We start from the raw sequence: 19970 nt of genomic DNA, 5'->3' as shown, positions 1-19970 counted from the left end.
TCTCTCTCTCTCTCTCTCTCTCTCTCTCAACCTTCCTCCCTCTCTAACACTCTTCACGTCTGTCCCCCAAGTCTGTATGTACTGATTCCCTCCTTTCTCCTCTCTCTCTCATCCTCCCTCCCTCTCTAAACTCTTCACCTCTGTCCCCCCAACTCTGTATGTACTGATTCCCTCCTTTCTCCTCTCTCTCTCATCCTCCCTCCCTCCCTCTCTAACCCTCTTCACCTCTGCCCCCCCAACTCTGTATGTACTGATTCGCTCCTTTCTCCTCTCTCTCATCCTCCATCCATCTCTAACCCTCTTCACCTCTATCCCCCCAACTCTGTATGTACTGATTCCCTCCTTTCTCCTCTCTCTCTCATCCTCCCTCCCTCTCTAACCCTCTTCACCTCTGTCCCCCAACTCTGTATGTACTGATTCCCTCCTTTCTCCTCTCTCTCTCATCCTCCCTCCCTCACTAACCCTCTTCACCTCTGCCCCCCCAACTTGTGTGTACTGATTCCCTCCTTTCTCCTCTCTCTCTCATCCTCCCTCCCTCTCTAACCCTCTTCACATCTGTCCCCCCAACTCTGTATGTACTGATTCCCTCCTTTCTCCTCACTCTCTCTCATCCTCCCTCCCTCTCTAACCCTCTTCACTGCTGTCCCCCCAACTCTGTATGTACTGATTCGCTCCTTTCTCCTCTCTCTCATCCAACCCTCCCTCTCTAACCCTCTTCACCTCTGCCCTCCCAACTCTGTATGTACTGATTCCCTCCTTTCTCCTCTCTCTCTCATCCTTCCTCCCTCTCTAACCCTCTTCACCTCTGTCCCCCAACTCTGTATGTACTGATTCCCTCCTTTCTCCTCTCTCTCTCTCTCTCTCTCTCATCCTCCCTCCCTCTCTAACCCTCTTCACCGCTGTCCCCCCAACTCTGTATGTACTGATTCGCTCCTTTCTCCTCTCTCTCATCCTCCATCCCTCTCTAACCCTCTTCACCTCTGTCCCCCAACTCTGTATGTACTGATTCCCTCCTTTCTCCTCTCTCTCTCATCCTTCCTCCCTCTCTAACCCTCTTCACCTCTGTCCCCCAACTCTGTATGTACTGATTCCCTCCTATCTCTCTCATCCTCCCTCCCTCTCTAACCTCTTCACCTCTGACCCCAACTCTGTATGTACTGATTCCCTCCTTTCTCCTCTCTCTCTCTCTCTCTCTCTCTCTCTCTCTCTCTCTCTCTCTCTCATCCTTCCTCCCTCTCTAACCCTCTTCACCTCTGTCCCCCAACTCTGTATGTACTGATTCCCTCCTGTCTCCTCTCTCTCTCTCTCTCTCTCTCTCTCTCTCTCTCATCCTCCCTCCCTCTCTAACCTCTTCACCTCTGACCCCAACTCTGTATGTACTGATTCCCTCCTTTCTCCTCTCTCTCTCTCTCTCTCTCTCTCTCAACCTTCCTCCCTCTCTAACACTCTTCACGTCTGTCCCCCAAGTCTGTATGTACTGATTCCCTCCTTTCTCCTCTCTCTCTCATCCCCCCCTCCCTCTCTAAACTCTTCACCTCTGTCCCCCCAACTCTGTATGTACTGATTCCCTCCTTTCTCCTCTCTCTCTCATCCTCCCTCCCTCCCTCTCTAACCCTCTTCACCTCTGCCCCCCCAACTCTGTATGTACTGATTCGCTCCTTTCTCCTCTCTCTCATCCTCAATCCATCTCTAACCCTCTTCACCTCTATCCCCCCAACTCTGTATGTACTGATTCCCTCCTTTCTCCTCTCTCTCTCATCCTCCCTCCCTCTCTAACCCTCTTCACCTCTGTCCCCCAACTCTGTATGTACTGATTCCCTCCTTTCTCCTCTCTCTCTCATCCTCCCTCCCTCACTAACCCTCTTCACCTCTGCCCCCCCAACTTGTGTGTACTGATTCCCTCCTTTCTCCTCTCTCTCTCATCCTCCCTCCCTCTCTAACCCTCTTCACATCTGTCCCCCCAACTCTGTATGTACTGATTCCCTCCTTTCTCCTCACTCTCTCTCATCCTCCCTCCCTCTCTAACCCTCTTCACCGCTGTCCCCCCAACTCTGTATGTACTGATTCGCTCCTTTCTCCTCTCTCTCATCCTCCCTCCCTCTCTAACCCTCTTCACCTCTGCCCCCCCAACTCTGTATGTACTGATTCTCTCCTTTCTCCTCTTTCTCTCATCCTCCCTCCCTCTCTAAACTCTTCACCTCTGTCCCCCCAACTCTGTATGTACTGATTCCCTCCTTTCTCCTCTCTCTCTCATCCTCCCTCCCTCTCTAACCCTCTTCACCTCTGCCCCCCCATCTCTGTGTGTACTGATTCCCTCCTTTCTCCTCTCTCTCTCATCCTCCTTCCATCTCTAACCCTCTTCACCTCTATCCCCCCAACTCTGTATGTACTGATTCCCTCCTTTCTCCTCTCTCTCTCATCCTCCCTCCCTCTCTAACCCTCTTCACCTCTGCCCCCCCAACTCTGTGTGTACTGATTCCCTCCTTTCTCCTCTCTCTCTCATCCTCCCTCCCTCTCTTACCCTCTTCACATCTGTCCCCCCAACTCTGTATGTACTGATTCCCTCCTTTCTCCTCTCTCTCTCTCATCCTCCCTCCCTCTCTAACCCTCTTCACCGCTGTCCCCCCAACTCTGTATGTACTGATTCGCTCCTTTCTCCTCTCTCTCATCCTCCATCCCTCTCTAACCCTCTTCACCTCTGTCCCCCAACTCTGTATGTGCTGGATCCCTCCTTTCTCCTCTCTCTCTCATCCTTCCTCCCTCTCTAACCCTCTTCACCTCTGTCCCCCAACTCTGTATGTACTGATTCCCTCCTGTCTCCTCTCTCTCTCTCTCTCTCTCTCTCTCTCTCTCATCCTCCCTCCCTCTCTAACCTCTTCACCTCTGACCCCAACTCTGTATGTACTGATTCCCTCCTTTCTCCTCTCTCTCTCTCTCTCATCCTCCCTCACTCTCTAACCCTCTTCACCTCTACCCGCCCAACTCTGTATGTACTGATTCCCTCCTTTCTCCTCTCTCTCATCCTCCTTCGCTCTCTAACCCTCTTCACTTCTGCCCCCCCAACTCTGTATGTACTGATTCCCTCCTTTCTCCTCTCTCTCTCATCCTCCCTCTCTCTCTGACCTCGTCACCTCTGTCTCCCAACTCTGTATGTACTGATTCCCTCCTTTATCCTCTCTCTCTCCTCCTCCCTCCCTCTCTAACCCTCTTCACCTCTGCCCCCCCAACTCTGTATGTACTGATTCCCTCCTTTCTCCTCTCTCTCTCATCCTCCCTCCCTCTCTAACCTCTTCACCTCTGTCCCCCCAACTCTGTACTGATTCCATCCTTTCTCCTCTCTCTCTCACCCTCCCTATCTCTCTAACCCTCTTCACCTCTGTCCCCCCAACTCTGTATATACTGATTCCCTCCTTTCTCCTCTCTCTCATCCTCCCTCCCTCTCTAACCCTCTTCACCTTTGCCCCTCCAACTCTGTATGTACAGATTCCCTCCTTTCTCCTCTCTCTCTCATCCTCCCTCCCTCTCTAACCCTCTTCACCTCTGTCCCCCAACTCTGTATGTACTGATTCCCTCCTTTCTCCTCTCTCTCTCATCCTCCCTCCCTCCCTCTCTCACCCTCTTCACCTCTGTGCCCCCAACTCTGTATGTACTGATTCCCTCCTTTTTCCTCTCTCTCTCCTCCTCCCTCCCTCTCTACCCTCTTCACCTCTGCACCCCCAACTTGTGTGTACTGATTCCCTCCTTTCTCCTCTCTCTCTCATCCTCCCTCCCTCTCTAACCCTCTTCACATCTGTCCCCCCAACTCTGTATGTACTGATTCCCTCCTTTCTCCTCACTCTCTCTCATCCTCCCTCCCTCTCTAACCCTCTTCACCGCTGTCCCCCCAACTCTGTATGTACTGATTCGCTCCTTTCTCCTCTCTCTCATCCTCCCTCCCTCTCTAACCCTCTTCACCTCTGTCCCCCAACTCTGTATGTACTGATTCCCTCCTTTCTCCTCTCTCTCTCATCCTTCCTCCCTCTCTAACCCTCTTCACCTCTGTCCCCCAACTCTGTATGTACTGATTCCCTCCTGTCTCCTCTCTCTCTCTCTCTCTCTCTCTCTCATCCTCCCTCCCTCTCTAACCCTCTTCACCTCTACCCGCCCAACTCTGTATGTACTGATTCCCTCCTTTCTCCTCTCTCTCATCCTCCTTCGCTCTCTAACCCTCTTCACTTCTGCCCCCCCAACTCTGTATGTACTGATTCCCTCCTTTCTCCTCTCTCTCTCATCCTCCCTCTCTCTCTGACCTCGTCACCTCTGTCCCCCAACTCTGTATGTACTGATTCCCTCCTTTATCTTCTCTCTCTCCTCCTCCCTCCCTCTCTAACCCTCTTCACCTCTGCCCCCCCAACTCTGTATGTACTGATTCCCTCCTTTCTCCTCTCTCTCTCATCCTCCCTCCCTCTCTAACCTCTTCACCTCTGTCCCCCCAACTCTGTACTGATTCCATCCTTTCTCCTCTCTCTCTCACCCTCCCTATCTCTCTAACCCTCTTCACCTCTGTCCCCCCAACTCTGTATATACTGATTCCCTCCTTTCTCCTCTCTCTCATCCTCCCTCCCTCTCTAACCCTCTTCACCTTTGCCCCTCCAACTCTGTATGTACAGATTCCCTCCTTTCTCCTCTCTCTCTCATCCTCCCTCCCTCTCTAACCCTCTTCACCTCTGTCCCCCAACTCTGTATGTACTGATTCCCTCCTTTCTCCTCTCTCTCTCATCCTCCCTCCCTCCCTCTCTCACCCTCTTCACCTCTGTGCCCCCAACTCTGTATGTACTGATTCCCTCCTTTTTCCTCTCTCTCTCCTCCTCCCTCCCTCTCTAACCTCTTCACCTCTGCACCCCCAACTCTGTATGTACTGGATCACTCCTTTCTCCTCTCTCTCTCATCCTTCCTCCCTCTCTAACCCTCTTCACCTCTGTCCCCCAACTCTGTATGTACTGATTCCCTCCTGTCTCCTCTCTCTCTCTCTCTCTCTCTCTCTCTCATCCTCCCTCCCTCTCTAACCTCTTCACCTCTGACCCCAACTCTGTATGTACTGATTCCCTCCTTTCTCCTCTCTCTCTCATCCTCCCTCCCTCTCTAAACCTCTTCACCTCTGCCCCCTCAACTCTGTATGTACTGATTCCCTCCTTTCTCCTCTCTCTCTCATCCTCCCTCCCTCTCTAACCCTCTTCACCTCTGCCCCCCCAACTCTGTATGTACTGATTCTCTCCTTTCTCCTCTCTCTCTCATCCTCCCTCCCTCTCTAAACTCTTCACCTCTGTCCCCCCAACTCTGTATGTACTGATTCCCTCCTTTCTCCTCTCTCTCTCATCCTCCCTCCCTCCCTCTCTAACCCTCTTCATCTCTACCCCCCCAACTCTGTGTGTACTGATTCCCTCCTTTCTCCTCTCTCTCTCATCCTCCTTCCATCTCTAACCCTCTTCACCTCTATCCCCCCAACTCTGTATGTACTGATTCCCTCCTTTCTCCTCTCTCTCATCCTCCCTCCCTCTCTAACCCTCTTCACCTCTGTCCCCCATCTCTGTATGTACTGATTCCCTCCTTTCTCCTCTCTCTCTCATCCTCCCTCCCTCACTAACCCTCTTCACCTCTGCCCCCCCAACTTGTGTGTACTGATTCCCTCCTTTCTCCTCTCTCTCTCATCCTCCCTCCCTCTCTAACCCTCTTCACATCTGTCCCCCCAACTCTGTATGTACTGATTCCCTCCTTTCTCCTCACTCTCTCTCATCCTCCCTCCCTCTCTAACCCTCTTCACCGCTGTCCCCCCAACTCTGTATGTACTGATTCGCTCCTTTCTCCTCTCTCTCATCCTCCCTCCCTCTCTAACCCTCTTCACCTCTGTCCCCCAACTCTGTATGTACTGATTCCCTCCTTTCTCCTCTCTCTCTCATCCTTCCTCCCTCTCTAACCCTCTTCACCTCTGTCCCCCAACTCTGTATGTACTGATTCCCTCCTGTCTCCTCTCTCTCTCTCTCTCTCTCTCATCCTCCCTCCCTCTCTAACCCTCTTCACCTCTACCCGCCCAACTCTGTATGTACTGATTCCCTCCTTTCTCCTCTCTCTCATCCTCCTTCGCTCTCTAACCCTCTTCACTTCTGCCCCCCCAACTCTGTATGTACTGATTCCCTCCTTTCTCCTCTCTCTCTCATCCTCCCTCTCTCTCTGACCTCGTCACCTCTGTCCCCCAACTCTGTATGTACTGATTCCCTCCTTTATCCTCTCTCTCTCCTCCTCCCTCCCTCTCTAACCCTCTTCACCTCTGCCCCCCCAACTCTGTATGTACTGATTCCCTCCTTTCTCCTCTCTCTCTCATCCTCCCTCCCTCTCTAACCTCTTCACCTCTGTCCCCCCAACTCTGTACTGATTCCCTCCTTTCTCCTCTCTCTCTCACCCTCCCTATCTCTCTAACCCTCTTCACCTCTGTCTCCCCAACTCTGTATATACTGATTCCCTCCTTTCTCCTCTCTCTCATCCTCCCTCCCTCTCTAACCCTCTTCACCTCTGCCCCTCCAACTCTGTATGTACTGATTCCCTCCTTTCTCCTCTCTCTCTCATCCTCCCTCCCTCTCTAACCCTCTTCACCTCTGTCCCCCAACTCTGTATGTACTGATTCCCTCCTTTCTCCTCTCTCTCTCATCCTCCCTCCCTCCCTCTCTCACCCTCTTCACCTCTGTGCCCCCTACTCTGTATGTACTGATTCCCTCCTTTTTCCTCTCTCTCCTCCTCCCTCCCTCTCTAACCTCTTCACCTCTGTCCCCCACAACTCTGTATGTACTGATTCCCTCCTTTCTCATCCCTCCCTCTCTAACCCTCTTCACCTCTGTCCCCCAACTTTGTATGTACTAATTCCCTCCTTTCTCCTCTCTCTCATCCTCCCTCCCTCTTCACCTCTGCACCCCCAACTCTGTATGTACTGATTACCTTCTTTCTCCTCTCTCTCTCATCCTCCCTCCCTCTCTAACCTCTTCACCTCTGTCCCCCCAACTCTGTATGTACTGATTCCCTCCTTTCTGCTCTCTCTCCTCCTCCCTCCCTGTCTAACCCTCTTCACCTCTGCCCCCCCAACTCTGTATGTACTGATTCCCTCCTTTCTCCTCTCTCTCATCCTCCCTGCCTCTCTAACCCTCTTCACCTCTGCCCCCCAAACTCTGTTTGTGCTGATTCCCTCCTTTCTCCTCTCTCTCATCCTCCCTCCCTCTCTAACCCTCTTCACCTCTGCCCCCTACTCTGTATGTACTGATTCCCTCCTTTCTCCTCTCTCTCTCATCCTCCCTCCCTCTCTAACCCTCTTCACCTCTGTCCTCCAACTCTGTATGTACTGATTCCCTCCTTTCTCCTCTCTCTCATCCTCCTTCCCTCTCTAACCCTCTTCACCTCTGCCCCCCCAACTCTGTATGTACTGATTCCCTCCTTTTTCCTCTCTCTCTCCTCCTCCCTCCCTCTCTTACCTCTTCACCTCTGTCCCCCACAACTCTGTATGTACTGATTCCCTCCTTTCTCATCCCTCCCTCTCTAACCCTCTTCACCTCTGTCCCCCAACTTTGTATGTACTAATTCCCTCCTTTCTCCTCTCTCTCTCTCATCCTCCCTCCCTCTCTAACCTCTTCACCTCTGTCCCCCCAACTCTGTACTGATTCCATCCTTTCTCCTCTCTCTCTCACCCTCCCTATCTCTCTAACCCTCTTCACCTCTGTCCCCCCAACTCTGTATATACTGATTCCCTCCTTTCTCCTCTCTCTCATCCTCCCTCCCTCTCTAACCCTCTTCACCTTTGCCCCTCCAACTCTGTATGTACAGATTCCCTCCTTTCTCCTCTCTCTCTCATCCTCCCTCCCTCTCTAACCCTCTTCACCTCTGTCCCCCAACTCTGTATGTACTGATTCCCTCCTTTCTCCTCTCTCTCTCATCCTCCCTCCCTCCCTCTCTCACCCTCTTCACCTCTGTGCCCCCAACTCTGTATGTACTGATTCCCTCCTTTTTCCTCTCTCTCTCTCCTCCTCCCTCCCTCTCTAACCTCTTCACCTCTGTCCCCCACAACTCTGTATGTACTGATTCCCTCCTTTCTCATCCCTCCCTCTCTAACCCTCTTCACCTCTGTCCCCCAACTTTGTATGTACTAATTCCCTCCTTTCTCCTCTCTCTCATCCTCCCTCCCTCTTCACCTCTGCACCCCCAACTCTGTATGTACTGATTCCCTCCTTTCTCCTCTTTCTCTCATCCTCCCTCCCTCTCTAACCTCTTCACCTCTGTCCCCCCAACTCTGTATGTACTGATTCCCTCCTTTCTCCTCTCTCTCCTCCTCCCTCCCTGTCTAACCCTCTTCACCTCTGCCCCCCCAACTCTGTATGTACTGATTCCCTCCTTTCTCCTCTCTCTCTTCCTCCCGGCCTCTAAAACCCTCTTCACCTCTGCCCCCCCAACTCTGTATGTGCTGATTCCCTCCTTTCTACTCTCTCTCATCCTCCCTCCCTCTCTAACCCTCTTCACCTCTGCCCCCTACTCTGTATGTACTGATTCCCTCCTTTCTCCTCTCTCTCTCATCCTCCCTCCCTCTCTAACCCTCTTCACCTCTGTCCTCCAACTCTGTATGTACTGATTCCCTCCTTTCTCCTCTCTCTCATCCTCCTTCTTTCTCTAACCCTCTTCACCTCTGCCCCCCCAACTCTGTATGTACTGATTCCCTCCTTTTTCCTCTCTCTCTCCTCCTCCCTCCCTCTCTAACCTCTTCACCTCTGTCCCCCACAACTCTGTATGTACTGATTCCCTCCTTTCTCATCCCTCCCTCTCTAACCCTCTTCACCTCTGTCCCCCAACTTTGTATGTACTAATTCCCTCCTTTCTCCTCTCTCTCATCCTCCCTCCCTCTTCACCTCTGCACCCCCAACTCTGTATGTACTGATTCCCTCCTTTCTCCTCTCTCTCTCATCCTCCCTCCCTCTCTAACCTCTTCACCTCTGTCCCCCCAACTCTGTATGTACTGATTCCCTCCTTTCTACTTCAGGGTCCATAGGGGGTCCACAGGGTTGACCTTGGGGTATAGCTGGATCTGGATCCATGGGCACCACACAGTTAAAGCTTTAGCTGCTCCCAGGATGCACTTGGGTCCGTCCTCCTCTATACCCCGCCCCCGGCCACAGCACCTCAGTTTGAGTTGGTGCCCGGCCGGAGTCGGGTCACCTGCGCAGGGGGGCTGCAGGAGCAGCCCCCAAAAGCTTTTTATTTTTATTTAAAAAAAAAAAAGAGCCTGTTAGATTTTTATTTTAAAACAGAGGCTCTAGTGTGGCAGCGACGGGCTGTCTATGCAGACGCCCACGCTGCCGCTCTCCTTCCCCGCTGGCGCCGCGACGACAGTACTGCACTGGGGATCGCGGCGGGAGGCCAGAGTCCGTACTAGCCGGACTCTGGGTCCCTCCCTGGACTTCTGCCGGAGTCGCCGGGGACAAGGTAAGCCACGAGTCGCCGATTAGCGGCGGCTCGCGGGTATTGCCTGCACATGCAGTCCTTTGCCCCCGGTCCTAGGGGACAGACCGGGGGCCGCTAGCGGTGGCGGCGGGCTCCCCCTCTGAGGAGGAATAACCCGTGGGACCACTAGACCACCAGGGATATATGGCAAGCGGGATGCCGGCAAGCCCTGGGGTTAATATGCTAGCCAGGGGAGGAAGCCTTCCCTGTCAGCGGCTCCTCCCCTCAGCTCAGCGCGCCTTTCAGCACGGAGTCTGGCGTCGCTGAGCTGCAGTTACACGGCCACTCCTCCTCTGAGGTCTCTGGGGGCCATTTTCTACAAGTGGCAGCGCAGATCTTCAGGGAGCACGCGGACCGGTCCCCCTGTGTACCTCTCCCCCGATATAAGGACAGTGTACACAGCACTATAGCCCTCCCAGACACTGAATCTGGGCAGGTTGATTGTAGTGGAAAGGTGCAGTGAGTATATCTTCCTGCATGGTATGTGACTTTTGCTAGTGCTGCCTGTCTGTGCTTATTTTCCGCTTACTGTCAGCTTATACCTATCCCTTTACTTCTCCTACAAGCCCTACAGGTGTGTGGGGGAGGGGCGTTTCTGCAGACCTCACCTATATAAATCACGTATTTGTGAGGTCCGTCACATACAGTTGTGTGCTACACAGTGCCGTAATGTGGGCTGTTGTTTAGCACACCGGTGAGTGCGTTTTCTTCTGCCCTGTTGCCAGATATATTTTTTTACTATATAATATATTCTGTCATGTCAGACGAGGAGGTTGAGCGCTCAGTGGCTCCGGTGTTGGCCTCCTGCGGACGCTGTTCTGCAGGAGTAGATAGGGAGGATTTGTCACAGGATGGCCTGTGTAGTCGATGCCAGGTGGCTCCTGGCCCATCCAGACCTTCTCTGGCGCAGGAACCACCGTGGGCGATGTTTTCTCAAGTGTTGGTGTCTATTGCGGACCGTTTGTCGGTCCCGACTGCTCTCCCTACTAGGGCGTTGCCCCAGCCGACCATCCCCCATTCCCCGGGTGTACCGCAGTTATTGCGGAGTCCTCCTGGGTCTCAATCAGTAGGTCCCTATGCGGGGTTGCCTATGTATATACAGGCTTCCCCTGTTCCGCAGCAGCCTGTGGTACCTTTTCAGGCCCCTATGGCGACTCCTCCACCATGGGTGGATGTGCTCTCCAACTCCGTGCAAAATTTGGCGGCCGCTTCCTCGGCTTTTCAGTCAATGTTGCAGACTGACATGCCTTCTAGGATTTCAAAACGCCCACTCATGACATGGGCTGCTCAGGTATCGGACTCAGAGGGTTCCTCAGATGATGGGGAGGTCCCTGATGACACTGACTCGGACGCCTCGGTCCAGGAAATGGATACCAAGTCGTCCATTAATGTGCGAGCACTAGTTAGGGCGGTGCGAGCTATTCTTCTTATAGAGGATGAGGCACCGGTTCCTAAGTCGAAGTTTCCTAGTTTAAAAAAAACTAAGGTGGCTTCTGCGGTGTTTCCCCTGTCGGATCAGTTGACGGATCATATGGCGGTAGCTTGGCAGGCGCCCAGTAAGAGATTCCTTCCTCAGAAGCGGTTGGCTTCTAATTACCCCTTCCCTGAGGCACATTGTAAAAAATGGGAAACTCCACCGGCGGTGGATTCCCATGTCACCCGTTTAACTCGGGGCGCCACCTTACCATTACCGTCGATATCCTCGCTGAAGGATCCCACGGACAGGAAAGTTGAGACTTGCTTAAAGTCTATTTACTCCCTCTCCGGGGCGGTGGCCAAGGCCATTGAGGGGTGGGCCAAGGCATTGGAAGATACCTTCCCGGACGACGCTCCGGATGTCCAGCGGGCGTTGTTGGGACAAATGAGGGACGCTGCTTCTTACATTGGAGAAGCTTCTTTAGATGCTAGTCTGCTGACCTCGCGGGTATCGGCTGCAGCGGTGTCTGCCCGCCGATCCTTATGGTTGCGGTCCTGGAGAGCGGACTCTGATTCAAAGAAAGGTCTGGAGGCCTTACCTTTCAATGGGGAATTACTATTTGGTCTGGACTTGGACAAAATAGTGGACACCCTGGCTAAATCCAAGTCGGCCTTCCTCCCTTCGGCGGCACTGCCTGCTAAGGTTCGGAGTTCGGCTTTTCGTTCCTTTCGGGTTCAGGGTAAGGCGAAAGGTCAGTCCTTCCCGAGACAGTCTGCGAGTAAGACTGCCTCTAAACCCAAGAAGCAAGCCTGGAGTGCTCGGCGCCCTTCTTCCAAGCAGGAAGATAAACCTGCGGCCTGATGGGACGGGCCTCCCTCTGGGGGACCTCAGAGTGGGAGGCCGACTTCTTCTATTTGCCCAGTGCTGGCACAATACCACCACGGATGCCTGGGTTCGAGAAGTGGTCTCCCAGGGGTACGCCCTGTCTTTTCGGCACAGACCACCCCACCAGTTTTTCTGCACAAGTCCTTCTCAGGACAAGACCAAGGCGTTACAGGTTCTGGAGGCTATAGAGTCCTTGCTGAAAGCAGGGGTCATTGTTCCCGTTCCTCTATCGCAACGAGGGACGGGGTATTATTTGTCTCTGTTTCTGGTGCAGAAACCCAATGGTTCTCATCGCCCTATCCTCAACTTGAAGTCTCTGAACAAATTCCTCAGAGTTCCCAAGTTCAGGATGGAAACATTACGTTCCATCATTCTGGCGATGGAACCGGGGGATTACATGGTGTCCCTGGACATCCAGGACGCCTACCTCCATGTTCCGATAGCATCTTCACACCAGCGGTATCTGAGGTTCGCTATCCTTCAACACCACTATCAGTTCCGGGCGCTACCCTTTGGTCTCTCCACGGCACCGAGGGTGTTCACGAAGATTATGGCGGTCATGGCCGCACATCTTCGGAACCAGAATGTACGGCTGCTGCCGTATCTGGACGACCTCCTGTTGCTGGCGAGCTCCCCGGAGGTACTGCTTCAACATCTCCACCTGACGATCGCTTGCCTGCAAGCACACGGGTGGTTGATAAATTGGAAAAAGTCCTCCCTGATTCCATCACAGCGGATGGTTCATTTGGGAGCCCTGCTGGATTCGCGTCAGCAAAGGATCTTCCTGACTCCGGAGAAGGTCGCCTCCCTACAGCTGCGGATACGCAGTTGCCTGAGCCGTTGCCGCCTGTCGGTCCATTCGGCTATGAGAGTTCTGGGGTCCATGGTGTCGACATTCGACATGGTGGAATTTGCCCAGTTCCATTCCCGGCCCCTGCAGGGGCTGATTCTATCAGAATGGAACGGGTTACCTCACCGGATCCGCTCTCAGGTGCTGGTGTTGTCTCCGGACGTTCGGCAATCTTTGGCTTGGTGGCTTCAGACAGCTCATCTGGTCGAGGGGCGCCCATTTTGGATCCCGGACTGGGTCCTGCTCACGACGGATGCCAGTCTCCGGGGTTGGGGGGCAGTGACCGGCTCTTTGTCGCTTCAGGGTCGTTGGTCAGCGGAAGAAGCACTTCTCCCCATCAACATCCTGGAACTGCGGGCAGTATACAGGGCCCTGCAGTCGTCCGGCCCCGCTCTTCACGGAAGGGCGGTACAGGTGCAGTCCGACAACGCCACCACGGTGGCGTATATCAACCACCAAGGCGGAACTCGCAGTCAGGCAGTGATGTCGGAGGTGTCTCGTATCCTGACTTGGGCGGAGGGTCACATTCCAGCGATCTCGGCGGTCTTCATCCCCGGAGTCCTCAATTGGGAGGCGGACTTCCTCAGCCGTCACGACGTGCATCCTGGGGAATGGTCGCTTCACCCAGAGGTGTTTCAGCTACTCGTGGACAGGTGGGGACTGCCGGAGCTGGACTTGATGGCCTCCCGTCACAATCACAAGTTGCCCGTTTACGGGTCAAGGACAAGAGACGCAGGCGCAATTCTGGTGGACGCGCTGTCGGTGAAATGGACGTTTCACCTGGCGTATCTGTTTCCTCCGATATCCCTGCTTCCTCGGGTTCTGCGGAAATTCAAGCAGGACGGCGGCATGCTCGTGCTGGTAGCTCCGGCGTGACCCAGACGTCCTTGGTACTCCGATCTCAGGAGCCTCTCCATCGACGCTCCGTACCTTCTTCCTCAGCGTCGGGACCTGTTGTCTCAGGGGCCCTGCCTTTACCCGGATCTGGGTCGGCTGTCTATGACGGCGTGGCTCTTGAGACAGCCGTCTTGAGGTCTCGGGGCTTCTCCAGTTCGGTTATTGGTACCATGCTCAGGGCACGCAAGCCTGCTTCAGCACGGATTTATCACAGAGTGTGGCACACTTACTTTCAGTGGTGTGAGTCCTGACATTATGATCCTCAGGTGTTCCGAGTTTCTAGGATCTTGGAATTTCTTCAGTCAGGATTGGATCTCGGCTTACGCCTTGCATCTCTGAAGGTTCATGTGTCCGCCTTGTCCGTGTGGTTTCAACGGCGGATTGCAATACTACCAGACGTTCAAACCTTTTTCCAAGGTGTTCTAAGGATCCAGCCTCCCTTTGTGCCTCCTGTGGCTCCTTGGGACTTGGCGGTGGTGCTACGGGTCCTGCAGGGTCCTCCGTTTGAGCCTCTTGAGGCGGTGGAGCTCAAGTGGCTGACATTTAAGACGGTTTTTCTCCTGGCAATTGCTTCGGCCAGGAGGGTGTCTGAATTGGGGGCGCTTTCCTGTCGCCCTCCTTTCCTGATTTTTCACCAGGACAGAGCGGTGCTCCGCACTCGTCCTGAGTTTTTGCCCAAAGTGGTCTCGAAGTTCCACATTAATCAGGAACTTGTTGTGCCAGCTTTTCAGTCCCCTGATCTTTCAGCTGGTGAGACTTCCTTAGATGTGGTCCGGGCGCTTAGAATTTATGTAGACCGGACGGCTTCGGTTAGGAAGTCTGATTCCTTGTTTATCCTCTTTGGTTTTCACAAGAGGGGTTGGCCTGCCAACAAACAAACGTTAGCCCGTTGGCTTTGTTCCGTTATTTGTGAGGCTTATGCACAGGAGGGCTTACCTGTGCCAGCCTCTGTTAAGGCTCATTCCACTCGTTCTGTGGGTCCCTCTTGGGCTGCTAGACGTGGCGCTTCTGCTGTTAAGCTGTGTAAGGCGGCCACTTGGTCTTCAATTCAAACGTTTTTGAGGTTCTATGCGTTTGACACCTTCGCCTCTCAGGATGCATCCTTTGGGCGCCGGGTACTCCTTTCAGCACAGGAGCGTCCCCGCCCTTAGTTGTACTGCTTTGGGACATCCCCAAGGTCAACCCTGTGGACCCCCTATGGACCCTGAAGTAGAAAACAAGAGATATGGTAAGAACTTACCTTTGTTATCTCTGCTTCTACGAAGTCCATAGGGTCCACAGGGCGCCCGCCCTGACGCACCTGGCTTCAAATGGGCTGTGTGGCTGGTCACCGGTTTTCCGTCTCCCATTTCTGTGAGTATGGTTTCTTGTGTGTTCCAGTCTTCCTTCTCTCTGTTTAGTCTCCTCCTCCGGCCTTGGCTGCTTACCAACTGAGGTGCTGTGGCCGGGGGCGGGGTATAGAGGAGGACGGACCCAAGTGCATCCTGGGAGCAGCTAAAGCTTTAACTGCGTGGTGCCCATGGATCCAGATCCAGCTATACCCCAAGGTCAACCCTGTGGACCCTATGGACTTCGTAGAAACAGAGATAACAAAGGTAAGTTCTTACCATATCTCTTGTTTTCTCCTCTCTCTCCTCCTCCCTCCCTGTCTAACCCTCTTCACCTCTGCCCCCCCAACTCTGTATGTACTGATTCCCTCCTTTCTCCTTTCTCTCATCCTCCCTGCCTCTCTAACCCTCTTCACCTCTGCCCCCCCAACTCTGCATGTACTGATTCCCTCCTTTCTCCTCTCTCTCATCCTCCCTCCCTCTCTAACCCTCTTCACCTCTGCCCCCCAACTCTGTATGTACTGATTCCATCCTTTCTCCTCTCTCTCTCATCCTCCCTCCCTCTCTAACCTTCACCTCTGTCCCCCAACTCTGTATGTACTGATTCCCTCCTTTCTCCTCTCTCTCATCCTCCTTCCCTCTCTAACCCTCTTCACCTCTGCCCCCCCCAACTCTGTATGTACTGATTCCCTCCTTTCTCCTCTCTCTCTCATCCTCCCTATCTCTCTGACCTCGTCACCTCTGTCCCCCAACTCTGTATGTACTGATTCACTCCTTTCTCCTCTCTCTCTCCTCCTCCCTCCCTCTCTAACCCTCTTCACCTCTGCCCCCCCAACTCTGTATGTACTGATTTCCTCCTTTCTCCTCTCTCTCTCATCCTCCCTCCCTCTCTAACCTCTTCACCTCTGTCCCCCCAACTCTGTATGTACTGATTCCATCCTTTTTCCTCTCTCTCTCATCCTCCCTCCCTCTCTAACCCTCTTCACCTCTGCCCCCCAACTCTGTATGTACTGATTCCCTCCTTTCTCCTCTCTCTCATCCTCCCTCCCTCTCGAACCCTCTTCACCTCTGTCCCCCAACTCTGTATGTACTGATTCCCTCCTTTCTCCTCTCTCTCTCATCCTCCCTCCCTCTCTAACCCTCTTCACCTCTGTCCCCCAACTCTGTATGTACTGATTCCCTCCTTTCTCCTCTCACTCTCATCCTCACTCCCTCTCTAACCCTCTTCACCTCTACCCCCCCAACTCTGTATGTACTGATTCCCTCCTTTCTCCTCTCTCTCTCATCCTCCCTCCCTCTCTAACCCTCTTCAACTCTGTCCCCCCAACTCTGTTTGTACTGATTCCCTCCTTTCTCCTCTCTCTCTCATCCTCCCTCCCTCCCTCTCTCACCCTCTTCACCTCTGTCCCCCCAACTCTGTATGTACTGATTCCCTCCTTTTTCCTCTCTCTCTCCTCCTCCCTCCCTCTCTCTCTAACCTCTTCACCTCTGTCCCCCACAACTCTGTATGTACTGATTCCCTCCTTTCTCATCCCTCCCTCTCTAACCCTCTTCACCTCTGTCCCCCAACGTTGTATGTACTAATTCCCTCCTTTCTCCTCTCTCTCATCCTCCCTCCCTCTCTAACCCTCTTCACCTCTGCACCCCCAACTCTGTATGTACTGATTCCCTCCTTTCTCCTCTCTCTCTCATCCTCCCTCCCTCTCTATCCTCTTCACCTCTGTCCCCCCAACTCTGTATGTACTGATTCCCTCCTTTCTCCTCTCTCGTCCTCCCTCTCTAACCCTCTTCACCTCTGTCCCCCATCTCTATGTACTGATTCCCTCCTTTCTCCTCTCTCTCATCCTCCCTGCCTCTCTAACCCTCTTCACCTCTGCCCCCCCAACTCTGTATGTACTGATTTCCTCCTTTCTCCTCTCTCTCTCGTCCTCCCTCTCTAACCCTCTTCACCTCTGTCCCCCATCTCTATGTACTGATTCCCTCCTTTCTCCTCCCTCTCTAACCCTCTTCACCTCTGTCCCCCATCTCTTTATGTACTGATTCCCTCCTTTCTCCTCACTCCTCCTCCCTCCCTCCCTCTCTAACCCTCTTCGCCTCTTCCCCCCCAACTCTGTATGTACTGATTCGCTCCTTTCTCCTCTCTCTCTCATCTTCCCTCCCTTTCTAACCCTCTTCACCTCTGTCCCCCAACTCTGTATGTACTGATTCCCTCCTGTCTCCTCTCTCTCATCCTCCCTCCCTCTCTAACCTCGTCACCTCTGTCCCCCAACTCTGTATGTACTGATTCCCTCCTTTCTCCTCTCTCTCTCATCCTCCCTCCCTCTCTAACACTCTTCACCTCTGTCCCCCCAACTCTGTATGTACTGATTCCCTCCATTCTCCTCTCTCTCTCATCCTCCCTCCCTCTCTAACCTCTTCACCTCTGTCCCCCCAACTCTGTATGTACTGATTCCCTCCTTTCTCCTCTCTCTCATCCTCCCTCCCTCTCTAACCCTCTTCACCTCTGCCCCCCCAACTCTGTATGTACTGATTTCCTCCTTTCTCCTCTCTCTCTCGTCCTCCCTCTCTAACCCTCTTCACCTCTGTCCCCCAACGTTGTATGTACTAATTCCCTCCTTTCTCCTCTCTCTCATCCTCCCTCCCTCTCTAACCCTCTTCACCTCTGCACCCCCAACTCTGTATGTACTGATTCCCTCTTTTCTCCTCTCTCTCTCATCCTCCCTCCCTCTCTATCCTCTTCACCTCTGTCCCCCCAACTCTGTATGTACTGATTCCCTCCTTTCTCCTCTCTCTCTCTCTCTCGTCCTCCCTCTCTAACCCTCTTCACCTCTGTCCCCCATCTCTATGTACTGATTCCCTCCTTTCTCCTCTCTCTCATCCTCCCTGCCTCTCTAACCCTCTTCACCTCTGCCCCCCCAACTCTGTATGTACTGATTTCCTCCTTTCTCCTCTTTCTCTCGTCCTCCCTCTCTAACCCTCTTCACCTCTGTCCCCCATCTCTATGTACTGATTCCCTCCTTTCTCCTCCCTCTCTAACCCTCTTCACCTCTGTCCCCCATCTCTTTATGTACTGATTCCCTCCTTTCTCCTCTCTCCTCATCCCTCCCTCCCTCTCTAACCCTCTTCGCCTCTTCCCCCCCAACTCTGTATGTACTGATTCCCTCCTTTCTCCTCTCTCTCTCATCCTCCCTCCCTCTCTAACCTCGTCACCTCTGTCCCCCAACTCTGTATGTACTGATTCCCTCCTTTCTCCTCTCTCTCTCATCCTCCCTCCCTCTCTAACACTCTTCACCTCTGTCCCCCCAACTCTGTATGTACTGATTCCCTCCGTTCTCCTCTCTCTCTCATCCTCCCTCCCTCTCTAACCTCTTCACCTCTGTCCCCCCAACTCTGTATGTACTGATTCCCTCCTTTCTCCTCTCTCTCATCCTCCCTCCCTCTCTAACCCTCTTCACCTCTGCCCCCCCAACTCTGTATGTACTGATTCCCTCCTTTCTCCTCTCTCTCTCGTCCTCCCTCTCTAACCCTCTTCACCTCTGCCCCCCCAACTCTGTATGTACTGATTCCCTCCTTTCTCCTCTCTCTCTCTTGTCCTCCCTCTCTAACCCTCTTCACCTCTGTCCCCCATCTCTATGTACTGATTCCCTCCTTTCTCCTCTCTCTCATCCTCCCTCCCTCTCTAACCTCTTCACCTCTGTACCCCCAACTCTGTATGTACTGATTCCCTCCTTTCTCCTCTCTCTCATCCTCCCTCTCTCTCTAACCTTCTTCACCTCTACCCCCCCATCTCTGTATGTACTGATTCCCTCCTATCTCCTCTCTCTCTCATCCTCCCTCCCTCTCTAACCCTCTTAAACTCTGTCCCCCCAACTCTGTATGTACTGATTCCCTACTTTCTCCTCTCTCTCTCATCCTCCCTCCCTCTCTAACCCTCTTCACCTCTGCCCCCCCAACTCTGTATGTACTGATTCCCTCCTGTCTCCTCTCTCTCATCCTCCCTCCCTCTCTAACCCTCTTCACCTCTGCCCCCCCATATCTGTATGTACTGATTCCCTCCTTTCTCCTCTCTCTCTCTCATCCTCCCTCCCTCTCTAACCCTCTTCACCTCTGCCCCCCCAACTCTGTATGTACTGATTCCCTCCTGTCTCCTCTCTCTCTCATCCTCTTCACCTCTGTCCCCCAACTCTGTATGTACTGATTCCCTCCTTTCTCCTCTCTCTCTCCTCCTCCCTCCCTCTCTAACCCTCTTCACCTCTGTCCCCCAACTCTGTATGTACTGATTCCCTCCTTTCTCCTCTCTCTCATCCTCCCTCCCTGTCTAACCCTCTTCACCTCTGCCCCCCAATTCTGTATGTACTGATTCCCTCCTGTCTCCTCTCTCTCTCATCCTCCCTCCCTCTCTAACCTTTTCACCTCTGTCCCCCCAACTCTGTATGTACTGATTCCCTCCGTTCTCCTCTCTCTCTCATCCTCCCTCCCTCTCTAACCTCTTCACCTCTGTCCCCCCAACTCTGTATGTACTGATTCCCTCCTTTCTCCTCTCTCTCATCCTCCCTCCCTCTCTAACCCTCTTCACCTCTGCCCCCCCAACTCTGTATGTGCTGATTCCCTCCTTTCTACTCTCTCTCATCCTCCCTCCCTCTCTAACCCTCTTCACCTCTGCCCCCCTACTCTGTATGTACTGATTCCCTCCTTTCTCCTCTCTCTCTCATCCTCCCTCCCTCTCTAACCCTCTTCACCTCTGTCCTCCAACTCTGTATGTACTGATTCCCTCCTTTCTCCTCTCTCTCATCCTCCTTCCCTCTCTAACCCTCTTCACCTCTGCCCCCCCAACTCTGTATGTACTGATTCCCTCCTTTTTCCTCTCTCTCCTCCTCCCTCCCTCTCTAACCTCTTCACCTCTGTCCCCCACAACTCTGTATGTACTGATTCCCTCCTTTCTCATCCCTCCCTCTCTAACCCTCTTCACCTCTGTCCCCCAACTTTGTATGTACTAATTCCCTCCTTTCTCCTCTCTCTCATCCTCCCTCCCTCTTCACCTCTGCACCCCCAACTCTGTATGTACTGATTCCCTCCTTTCTCCTCT

General features: G+C 53.4%; 1 protein-coding gene across 1 annotated transcript in view; it reads left to right on the top strand.

The window, feature by feature from the left end:
* Positions 1–19970, top strand: part of TTLL5 (tubulin tyrosine ligase like 5) — a 120977-nt gene that overhangs the window by 28759 nt on the left and 72248 nt on the right. The window lies entirely within an intron of this gene.

Source organism: Taudactylus pleione, unplaced genomic scaffold, assembly GCF_031769625.1.
Source record: "Taudactylus pleione unplaced genomic scaffold, aTauple2 ptg000433l, whole genome shotgun sequence".
NCBI classification, from domain to species: Eukaryota; Metazoa; Chordata; class Amphibia; order Anura; family Myobatrachidae; genus Taudactylus; species Taudactylus pleione.
Note: the sequence above shows the minus strand (reverse complement) of the source record. Positions and strands in the feature narration are given on the sequence as shown.